General features: G+C 42.4%; 2 long non-coding RNA genes across 2 annotated transcripts in view; one reads left to right on the forward strand and one right to left on the reverse strand.

Annotated features, from left to right (window-relative positions):
* LOC117954336 overlaps nt 1-11,484 on the reverse strand; it is a 20,894-nt gene that overhangs the window by 7,816 nt on the left and 1,594 nt on the right. The window contains exon 2 of the long non-coding RNA XR_004658802.1: nt 3,122-3,128. This is a non-coding gene — a long non-coding RNA (uncharacterized LOC117954336). The remainder of the gene's footprint in view (nt 1-3,121; nt 3,129-11,484) is intronic.
* LOC117954335 overlaps nt 2,318-11,484 on the forward strand; it is a 19,151-nt gene continuing 9,984 nt past the window's right edge. The window contains exons 1-2 of the long non-coding RNA XR_004658801.1: nt 2,318-2,328; nt 10,178-10,183. This is a non-coding gene — a long non-coding RNA (uncharacterized LOC117954335). The remainder of the gene's footprint in view (nt 2,329-10,177; nt 10,184-11,484) is intronic.

An 11,484-nucleotide genomic window follows, 5' to 3' on the forward strand; every position in this document is an offset into this window, starting at 1 on the left:
TGTGTGTGTGTGTGTGTGTGTGTGTGTGTGTGTGTGTGTGTGTGTGTGTGTGTGTGTGTGTGTGTGTGTGCGCAGAGGAAGAGGAAAATGGATGTTGACAGAGCTGTCAGTTGATCCGTGCAATTTTTTTAACGGGACAGATAACACCAAAAGGAGAGAAGAATGGTGAAACGACAATAAAGATAACACACCTGGGTTTGATTGTATTCTTGCTGTTTGTTTTAGGGTCAGCTGGATCCCAGACAGGTTGAGTTTATAAGCATCAGTGGAAAAGTCAGCATGCAGAGATCCGGGGCCAGGCCCAAGGGGTGAGAGGGCCCCAACTAAATCCAATCCAACGTATGTTCCTTCATATTACCACCACAGCATGCAGAGGCAATAGTAACATGTCATTAAGACACTGTCAATTTATAGACCAATTTAAATGTTCACAACACAATAGCCCTGTTTCAAGAAAAAAGAACCGGCACTGGCTTTCTATACTGGTTTCCTTTGATATGTTGTATAGTGTGTTGGAGTATTTGTATAATATCTGTGCAGAGGGCATTCGGTGTGATTCTTTGGACTTGGTTTAGCTTTTTAATTACCTCAAGTTCAGAGGCAGCAACTGGAAGTTCTGGTTCACCTGCAAAATGTCCCTAAAACAGACGCAAACAACCACCAAGATTTGCTAGACAATACATCTAGACTTAAAATGATAACAAAAAGAGATGTTTGCAATGATAGAAAGTAGGGCTGGGCAATATGTGGATTATATATAGACATAGATTTATGATATTGTATTATTGGTTTTAAAGGTTGCATTACAGTAAAGTGATGGCATTTTCTGAACTTACCAGACTAACTAGCTGTTTCAGTATTTGCCTTTGACCACATAGTTAATGTATCCACATTATTGATGGTTCTTCAGCAAAACTCTCATTGCGTAATGAGTCAGCCCTACAATTTTGCCATTGATGTATTTGATCAAAAACATTGCGATATTTAGTTTTTCCATATGGCCAAACTCTACTATAGACAGATCCAAAACAACTACAAAGAGACAAAAATGACTAAAAGGAGACTGTGCCCAGGCGTCCGAAGTCTTATATCTGTCTGTGGTTGTCGGCACCAAATGAGTTAAAACCTGTTCCAAATACAGTTTGACCCACGTCAAATAGGTAACCAGAAAAAAAGAGAATCAGCAAGAATACTGCCTGTGACCACCGAAAATCAGTAACAGATTTCAAAATTCAGCACAAGCAGACAGAGGACGGACAGAATAAGAGGAGAGGAGAATAAATAATGTTTGAGTTTGAGGAAAAAAAAGGTGAAGAATGAAACTTGGAGGGGTTTGGAGGGACTGAGATAATATTGACCACATAATCCCTTACAGATGTCAAAATCACAGTTTAATGCCTGGCAGACATGACATTCAGAACTGCTATTGGCTGACTCGAGAGGGACCCGGGCAACAAAGATAAACTCCCTCTCGCTCAAATCGTGCTCTCTGTCGATGGAGAAAAGATGATGAAAATCTAAATTTAGAGCAAACGTAGCACAGCCACATCTGTTGGTCTATAAATTACACAAACAGATACACACACACACACACAGGCTTGGAGTCCTTCCAGGGCTCGGTAACTCATATGGAGTGTTAACGTGTATAGAAGCCTTATTTATTTAAGTGTAAACACACTGCTAATGTCTTCTTACTCAGAAATGTACAGGCCTAGTTCTGCCCTCGTGGGAAATCCCATTATCAACCCTGGGTGCAGCAGCTGATTGCAGTGTGTTACATGATTTCCTGCGTGTGGAGCAGAAAGTGTTCTTTTGTACACACCACGTTGTCATGTGCGTTTCCTATCCGGTACAATCAAACGCAGCTCTTCAAGTGCCATCAATCCAGCCTTGATGTTTGGGGGTAGAGTCTAGAACAAGCAGCCACCCCGTCTACGAGGCGGAGCTTGGGGACATTCAACTCTCTCCATTATGTAGCCCATGAGACATGTGGTGACTTCAGGGTAGTCGGGGTGAAAATATGTCCACACAGTTTCTGTAACATTGAAAACATTTCACAACAATGTGGCTCTAGTCTGAGCGTCTTTCTCCGCATCATCTTTTCTCTTGTTTTGTTTCTCACACAAAGAGGATGTGAAAAAACGAGGTTGAATTATTTAAGAGTAGCACAACGGTTGTAGACATAAATACAGATCCAGCATAGACTCCACAATACTACGTGGTTTTGCTCAATAGAATAATTGTGCCATTGTTATACAGTAGACGTGCTGTGTTAAGCGTGTCTGACTTATTTTCTGTTTCCGATGCTTGTGTGTCTCATTAAATACAGTTACATTTGTTAGATTTGGGGCGACCTCTACCTCACCCAGTAAGAGCATTCGCCCCATGTTGAGTCCTGCATGTCTATCCACTGTCACTAATCAAGGAAAAAGCCCCCCCAAAAAAAATCAATGACGACATGTATAGCCGCATGTCCCTTTGCCGCTGGCTGTCGAGGTGGTGTCCAGCCGACGACGTAGGCTTTGTAGATCACTGGCACACTTTACTATGCTACAGTCTTTACTATGCTGCCTTCCCTCCTGCACCAACTCCTCCTCTTCCTCCAACCAGTTTGTCATCGTCATGATGGTTGCCATGGACAAGTGGGCATGTCTACTTGGCATTGATTTGTAAGCGGCCTCTTGGGATTTGACCGATGACGTAAGAGAAAACAGTTTCTGGGTGAGCAGTGCTGCTGCTTGTGTATAACCGGGTATGAGTAAGGAAGGTTCACATTGTGCAAAGAAATGGAAAGAATTCAGTGTGCATCAAATTGTTTAACCGCGGACTTGTGAAGTAAAATCCATGAATGTACATATAACGCTGACTATCCTCAGAAAAACAAAAGAATTAGAGGAGGGTGGAATGAGGGGTGGACCAGCATGTGTGACAGGCTGGTCGATGAGTTGAAGTTGATGAGAAGGTCAATGGTCCAATGGTCAAGGGTCAACAACCTAACCAAGACATTCTTTGTTTGTTTCTACCGGACCACACGTGTGTGTAAGCACACGTAAATATCCGTTTGGGTTTCAGCCATTATGTTAACTTGGTTATTTCTTGTTGATGTTCATTCCAAAATGACATTCTCACTTTTTGAAAAATGAACTCATGTGAAAAGGCTGTTGGGGCGGCCTCTAGCTCCTCCATGATGAGCAGTATTGTCTACACAATTATGTAACTTCATTTATAGATACAGATATTGCACCGATTTTGCTATGATTTGTTATTTAATCAACACTGTTGGAGGTGTCTGAGAGTTAAGATTTTCATTGCCAACAACGATTTTTCTGTGCACATGATAATAAAGAATCATGAACCTTAAATCAGGTCAAATTGTTTATTTGTCAGATACACACGACCGCGTGAGTCATCAACTTAAGTTATGATAAACTTGAAACTCACAGTAGCTGGATGAAGTGGTTTCATACTGGCATTTGTTGTTAGGTTATAAAACTGCCCTTGACTTTATACAGGTTACTTTGGAATTTAATTGAATGAAATTGATGATCCCATTTAGCAACCGAGTGCACAGACACAGAAGTTAGACTTGGGGAGAAGTGAAGTAAATCCACATTGGAAGCACAGTGTACACAGAAAACCAGCAGGACATCCAAATGACAAGTTTAAGAGAAAAAACTGTTGGTGGGTTTCTTTTGTGGTGTAAAACCACAATCACATGGTTCTGTGAAAAATGTCATGGAAAACTAACAGCAACTTCAGAGGCAAACCAGCGTACACACACACACACACACACAATACATGACCACATGGAGCAATCACACAAACTGAGATAGTTTGTGTTTGACCACACGCGATGGGTTACTAAAAGAGTGTGCGAGTGCTGACTCAAACTCTACTGTACTTGTGGTTGATTCCCATAAATATCAAATACACGTTTCTTTCTGCTTTTCTCTCTGTCATATCGTCTGGTAGATATTAAATGAATGGTTATGGTTTATGCCATTACGACATAGCATGCGCTTGTGCGTGTGTGGTTATGTGCACAAGCATAGAAAGCACAAACACAGAGCTAAGGGCGGGCAGTTGGGGCTCTAAATCAGCGCCGTGCTAACTAACAGAGGTGTGACCCAAATAACAGTGTAATTTATGAAGGCTTTTAGGCTTCCAGGCAGCCGTGGAAATAGAACAGAGAATAATGTGAGTCTAACCGTAGCTGCATCACTTCAGTTTATGCCCCCCTTTTACTAGGACACACGTCCCCAGTTCTTAATGATACAGAGACAGTAAACACAATGTTAATGGACGCTGGACTTACAGAGATGTGCTCAGCAGCAAATGCACAACCATGTGCACAATTACGCACGTTCTCACGAGCGAGAATACTAAACGGGTGCAGGTACTAACAGCCATCTTTATGAACACATAGACAAAAGACTATGGATACAAATTCAATCTTTTCTTTAAAGGTCTCATGACATGGTGCTCTTTGGATGATTTTCTATACTAAATCAACGGTAGACAGGGAAGATATAGTAACAGCGGCAGTGAGGAACATGTGAGGGATGGATGGATGGAGAAGGAGGGACAGTCTGAAGAAGAGAGATCATTAGTACCTGAATATAAGGCTCTGGGCCCCAGGCAGGGTCAGAGGCTGAACTGGACTGTTAGCAGCTGCTGAAGGAGAAGACATCTCAGGCAGACCCAAAGGATGAGTTGAGATCTCCCAAGCAATCATACAGCTGTGTGTGTGTGTGTGTGTGTGTGTGTGTGTGTGTGTGTGTGTGTGTGTGTGTGTGCGTGCATGCATATAAGCCATATAACCCTGGTGGCTAACCTCAAGAGTTTTGTTGTGGCATTGTATGCATTCATTAGATAGGACAGCTTTAGGTATGAAAGGGGAGAAAAGAGGGGGGACGACATGCAGCAAAGGGCGGCAGGTTGGAATCAATCTAACGGCCGCTGCATCGAGGACTAAGCTTCTGTATATGGGCTCACACCCGGTGTTTGCCTCAGCGTTTGAAGTGGAGATGCAGCTCTGAGGATCGCCGAGTCTCAGCTGGTTATTTAACCTCCATTCGGACCCTTCCTGCGGTCCATGATAACTTCTACAATGTCCTAAACTGAAAAAGGAACTTGTGCTAACTTACATATTTTCATGTTTCTGTTGTCAGACAACTGAACAAGCATCCATTAGTGATTTAGTAGATTTGATTGATGCAGCAGCAGCACATAGATTACAGTCATGTAAGGTAGGTAGCATTTGTGAGCCTTGTTAAAATGCAAAGCCAGTGTTTTCTTTCTTAGTCCAGTCCGGAGGCCAAAACAGACAGAAATAATTGTGTACTCTTGATGTACACTCAGAGAGGCAAACTAATGCAGAAGAGCCTTTCCTTTGCCCTTCACACTCACTCAGAAAACAAAGAGTCCATTGATAGAGAGCCATGAGAATCAGGGAAAGCGCAGTACGTCAGTAATGACATTACACTGTTCTTTTTTTCATTTGATACGCAGTCAGATGATTTACTTAATGCCATCCGTAGACCCGTCACAGGCAGAGAGAAGCGGAAGAAAGAAGAGAAAAATGGGAAAAAGCAGTGAAGAGAAAGAGCCAATTTGTGCTTTTGCATGTTTTTCTCAGACTTATCACACTAGTTAGATATTCTGCTGATAAGGTCAGCTGTCAGTCTGGACTTATTTAAAGGAGTGTGTATATACATGGACACATACACTGCCGTACTCACAAGCTGATTTTCAATCTGATCATTAAAACATACATACAGACATACAGTACATTAACCTATATGTGTGATGACGGGATACTCTGCATTAACACAGCTTCACAAAACACTCTTCTTTGGATTTAAATTCATAGTGTCTTCTAAAAAAAAACTCTTAAAGTCTTCAAGTCATGAGTCATAAACTTTAAATCGAATTGCATGTTGCAATCCATCCCTATACAAAAACACCCATCTGACTTGTGCAGTGCAACAATGCCACTAAGTCAAGTGTCTCCTGTGGAGAAATGCTCCTGTGTGCAGGTGCCAGACGCTGTCACTCTGACATATTCATTCTGACTATGGCAGAGCGTGCATAAAAGCTATTGCCAAAAGCTGAGTGTTTGTTAAATGAAGATGAATGGGATGGTTGGGACTGAAGGTGATATTTTATTTAGGATCAGACGTTGTGTGTTTGGTAATGCAACAGCCACTCTCGTAACAACATGACAGCCCCGGGGAATGGATATTGATTAGAAAAGGTTGATGCTTTTTCTCCCTCTTTCATTTTTGTTCATACACGCCCTCCATAACTCCCCCCTCTTTCTCTCCTGCCGTTTGGCTCTTTTTAATACTTTCCCTCCCTCCCTGACTCCCTCCCTCCCTCCAAAGGGGTCTCAAAATGTCTGTGGGTCTCCTTCTCTCCGTCTCCCTGTTGTCAGGCAGTAACGGGTGATGTGCTATAAAGCATGATGGATGGTTTAGAGCTGATTTTAGGGCCCCACAGCTGAAGCTGGGGTTGGAGGACACCTAAACCAATTTCATTCATGTACGTGCTATTCTGTGTTTATGTATGCATGTGTTTACGTGTGTGTGTGTTTGTGGGTGCGTGTGTCAACAAAAGAGAGAAAAGGAAAAGAAGTTTTGCAACACCACCAGAGCCTGAAGATGAAATGGCCCAGCACAGTTATTTCAATAAAGTGACAGAAGAACAGACATATCAGCTGTGGCTCAACCTGTGAATCTTCTACAGCCTAAAACTACTAAAATACTAGCAATGTTCTCCTACACAAATGAAGGAATTATATTATTTTATTGCCTAAAAGACAGCTTTCATTTGAAGACCGCAAAAGACGGCTTTGTTCATGTTAGAATAAATCTATAGCAAACAGCAATTGAAAAAGAAAAACTTGTGTATGTATGCACGTGTACATATGTATACTATATTGTGTGTGTATGTGGTCAACATAACCCCCTGCTGATGCCACAGGCTCACCCAGTCAGCACTCCACTTGTTTAGAAGACATATAGCAGTGTCCTACACACTGACTTGTTTTTGTCACTTGGGACATCCCCTTGACTAACATGACTAAGATTCTCTGGAGTCTTACCTAACATTAATACATAACATACCTAACCCTATAGTACCTTATAGTATATTACCTTCATAATATACAATAACGTATTAAGTTCAGCAAAAATCAGCTGTGAACACATCACTCCCATACATGTGTGTCACTGTGTAAGGTTGCTATGGGGAACTTGTTAGCAAACAGTTGCTGTATCTACGAGTTGCTTGTATCAACCAAGGGTGGATGCATAGATTGTAGAAGTGAAGCCGAAACATCTGGATTGTCCCCTGTTGGCTGGCTGACAAAAGTGAGAAAAACATCTGGCGCTTTAGGTGCTGAACTGTTCATCGGCTAGTTACAAACACACACACACACACACACACACACACACACACACATTTGTTTTGCTGAAAATAGCTGCCTAATAATGCAGTTGACACTGTTAAGAGCATTGGGAATTAATCAAAACAGTTAAACTCTTGGACAGAGGCCCAAAACAACGAGCTGAAAGAGGCTATAACGTTCAGTAGAGTTGAGGGGTGATAATGGGAGATCACTGTCTGTAGGTTCATACCTGTGTGCGACCCCTTTCACATAAATACATAAGTGTTAATAATTACCAAAATCTATTCATTTAAGTTGTGGGGGCCATCTTTTTGTCCCCATTCCGTGATACAAGTACACGCTTGGACGCACATGAACACACACACACACACACACACACACACACACACACACACACACCTGGTGTTATCTCATGTGCCCATACACCGTCATTACCATTCAGCTGGGATCCCTGGTGATAACCTCTCGTGTGTAGACGCAGGATTATGCCGTTTGACAAGTCCAATTAATACAGACCTAACGTCTGCAATCGATAGCATGGCAGGGAAATTCATAATTGCCTGGAGGTTAAAGGTTAAATGATTTATACAACATCTTAATACGCCATCAAATGCACCGGAGGCCCGCTCTTTTGTTGTTTTTCTTTTATGTTGACTGTTCAAGGGACAACTGACCCTGAACACACCACCTGCAATTATTGAATTCTTTCCATTTCCCTGTTTTATAGTTGAGAGCAACAGGACCGAGCAAAGCCATCAATGACTCGTTTTGGCATAATTTGGATGTTATTGTCACAGATAATACACACAGGTCAACAACTTATTACAGGGAATATAAAAAAACACACAATTGATTAGCTTTTCTAAGCTCATCAATGCATCCTTCTGAATGGAATCAATAACTCCCTAAGTGTTTCTGTGTGAGTCCACCTTATGTTTTTGTACTTATTTCACACTCAGCTGCTGAGATGTCTTGATGAATGGGCTCGGTCAAGGTTTATTACTTCTAGCGATGCACCGATATTAAAAGATTGGCCGATAACCAGTATTAACATTGTGGTTTGGGATGATGGTTACTTATGTCGATATGATCCTTGTAAAACAAGTTTGTATAATAATCATATTTTATAGAGACTGAAAAACATGTGCAAACAATGTCAATTTATAAAAGTAATGTGTTTCTTTTGGAAGCATTTGGAAAAGCCCATGAATCATTTATTTACCAAACTATTACCTCTGAACAGTTACAGGGCCACCATGAGAACTACACAAAAAACTAACTATGTTAGGGCTCCGCCACACTGCCTGCGTGAGTGTGGCGTGGCGTGAGCGTGGTGTGGGCATGGCGTAGCGTGAGTGTGTGTGAACATGGCGTGAGCATGGCATGAGCGTGGCGTGAGCATGGCGTAAACATGGCGTGAACATGGCGTGCCGTGAGTGTGGCCTGAGCGTGGCGTGTTTGGCGTGGCGTGAGTATGGCGTGAGCGTGGCGTGAGCGTGGCGTGAACATGGCGTGAACATGGCGTGAACATGGCGTGCCGTGAGTGTGGCCTGAGCGTGGCGTGTTTGGCGGGGCGTGAGTATGGCGTGAGTATGGCGTGAGCGTGGCATGAGCGTGGCGAGTGCTTGGCAGTAGCATGGCTTGGTCTGGCCTGAGCGTGCCGTGTGCCGCGTGAGCGTGGCGTGTGTGGCGTGAGCATGGCGTGATAATGGCATGGCGGCTGCGTGGCGCTTCTGGATGTCTTTGCGCAGAAACCTGTCTACTGCTGCTGCTGCTAGCCTTATCTGCATACATGTATATTTCCCATTGATAAAATGAAATAACAGTGTGTTCTTCAACTTTATTTTGTCAATATGTCTTTGCACATATTTTGAAAAAAAAAAAAATATATATATATATATATATATATATATAGAGCTAGAGGTAGTCCCACAATTATCTTTCCTGAGATAATAAAGTCTACGGTATTGTTTTATCAGAATCCAATTGAAATCCAATTCAAAGGATTTGAAACATCTCTTTGTATTCTATTTTGCCTGGAAACGTTTCCAACACGCTTGTGATAACAGTCCTATCTCTAGCACGCACGCGTTTGTTTGGCGTGACTTGAGTTGCACCTGAGACGATGTCACGTAGGCAGTGTGTAAGCCCTAACCTGTTAACATGGGATATAAACATAAAAACGGACACGGCACGCAGCTGACACACTCACGCCACGCCCACGCCACGCAGGCAGCATGCAAGGGCTCTTAGTTTAAGACTCCTTCTCAACTTGCATATATTTATGTTTAATTAAGGAACATAAAATAAAAGGTTTTATGACTAATCAGGGTCTTCCTAATATATATATATACACACATACACACAGTACAGTATAAGCACTACAGTACATTAGACTGCACCACTGGTCCAGTGGGATGAAGTGGAGACGTGTTGTCCATCTTTAAATACAATCTATACTCCAAACATACAAGTCTCCCAGCCCTAAGAAGTACGTTGCTTCTATGTAAACCTGTGATAATTCCTTCTCTTGATGAACTCTTCAGCGGCTGATATCTAAATTTTCACTTCAGTCGAGCTACACTCTGCTGCTACGCTCCAAACGCTGAGCCCCCCCCACCCCAGCTCTCTTGTCTTCTGTACTCTGCCGCTTGGCTACCAAGATGAACAAGATGGAAGGCAGGAAAGAGACTACTGCAAGGGCAGGCCGCCCAGCAGCCAAGCTTTGATCACCTCTCTGAGTCCAACCCACGTAACTCCCTTTAGGAGCCGGTGGGGGTCGACCCAGGTACATCCCCTACTTCTCACCGCTAACTCTCAGCAGCAGAACGCTGCTGCTATGTGAACTATGCTAGAAGGAAAATCAAATGATACAAATAAATCTTGTTTATCTAATTCTACTATCAAATCGGCTTGGAAAAGCAGTGCCTTGTAAATGGGTTTGCATGCATGAAATGGCTTGTTAAGAAGTGGCTTTAATGACTTGCTACAAAAAGAAAGCTTCCTTTGTATACCGGTGTTCCACCTCTTTCTTTACACACTTTGCCTTGATAAATGTATCCAAACCTCAGCCCCACAAACAGGTATTGTTGTCTCTTCCCTCCCACATAAAGACCAGAGCAAAGAATCAGTTATTTACTGTGAGGTTGTCGTGGGAGTTCTTTTCTTCTCTCAGTAGTGCCATTTCCATAACACAACACACTGTTATCAGAGTGGGGTTGTTTTTATGAAGCTCTTGGAGCCTGTAGGTGTAGTAAAGGGCTCCCCAAATTGACTTGACATGCCAAAGCAATGTATGGCAAGGAAAGGTTTTCCAAAAATATAATATAAATACTACAAATTCTTCTTACTGTAACTTTGGGGTTGTTTACTAACAGGAAACTCAGTTTTACCCAGCAAAAAATTTTGCCCCCACCCCCCCAAAAAAGCAAATAAATAACTAAGTGTGCCAGACATCATCACGTATGGGCTTTAATTTTTTCATTACAATGAATAAATCATCATTGACGGTATTCTAGCATATGTGTTGCGGATGTTTGAATTTGCATTCTATTTGTTTCCCAGGTCCCCGCTGTCAGGCACAGGCTAATTGTTATATTTCCCAGTGCCATATGCGCAGGGCTTTGATGCAGAAATGCATTTTTCATTTGCAATGTACATTTAGTTTTGTGTGGTCTAATAGGACTCCTGCCTGATGTCATCTCTGGTCTCATCTCTACTTGAAGCCATTGCCGACCTCGTGTCTGTTTCCTCCACTCTAACATGTTACTATAGTCTGTCTGTCTGACAGCACGGCTAACATGGTACTATAGTCTGTATGACAGCACAGCTAACATGTTACTATAGTCTGTCTGTCTGACAGCACAGCTAACATGTTACTATAGTCTGTCTGTCTGACAGCACAGCTAACATGTTACTATAGTCTGTCTGTTTGACAGCACAGCTAACATGTTACTATAGTCTGTCTGTCTGACAGCACAGCTAACATGTTACTGTAGTCTGTCTGTCTGACAGCACAGCTAACATGTTACTATAGTCCGTCTGTCTGACAGCACAGCTAACATGTTACTATA

This window comes from Etheostoma cragini, chromosome 12 (assembly GCF_013103735.1).
Source record: "Etheostoma cragini isolate CJK2018 chromosome 12, CSU_Ecrag_1.0, whole genome shotgun sequence".
NCBI lineage: Eukaryota > Metazoa > Chordata > Actinopteri > Perciformes > Percidae > Etheostoma > Etheostoma cragini.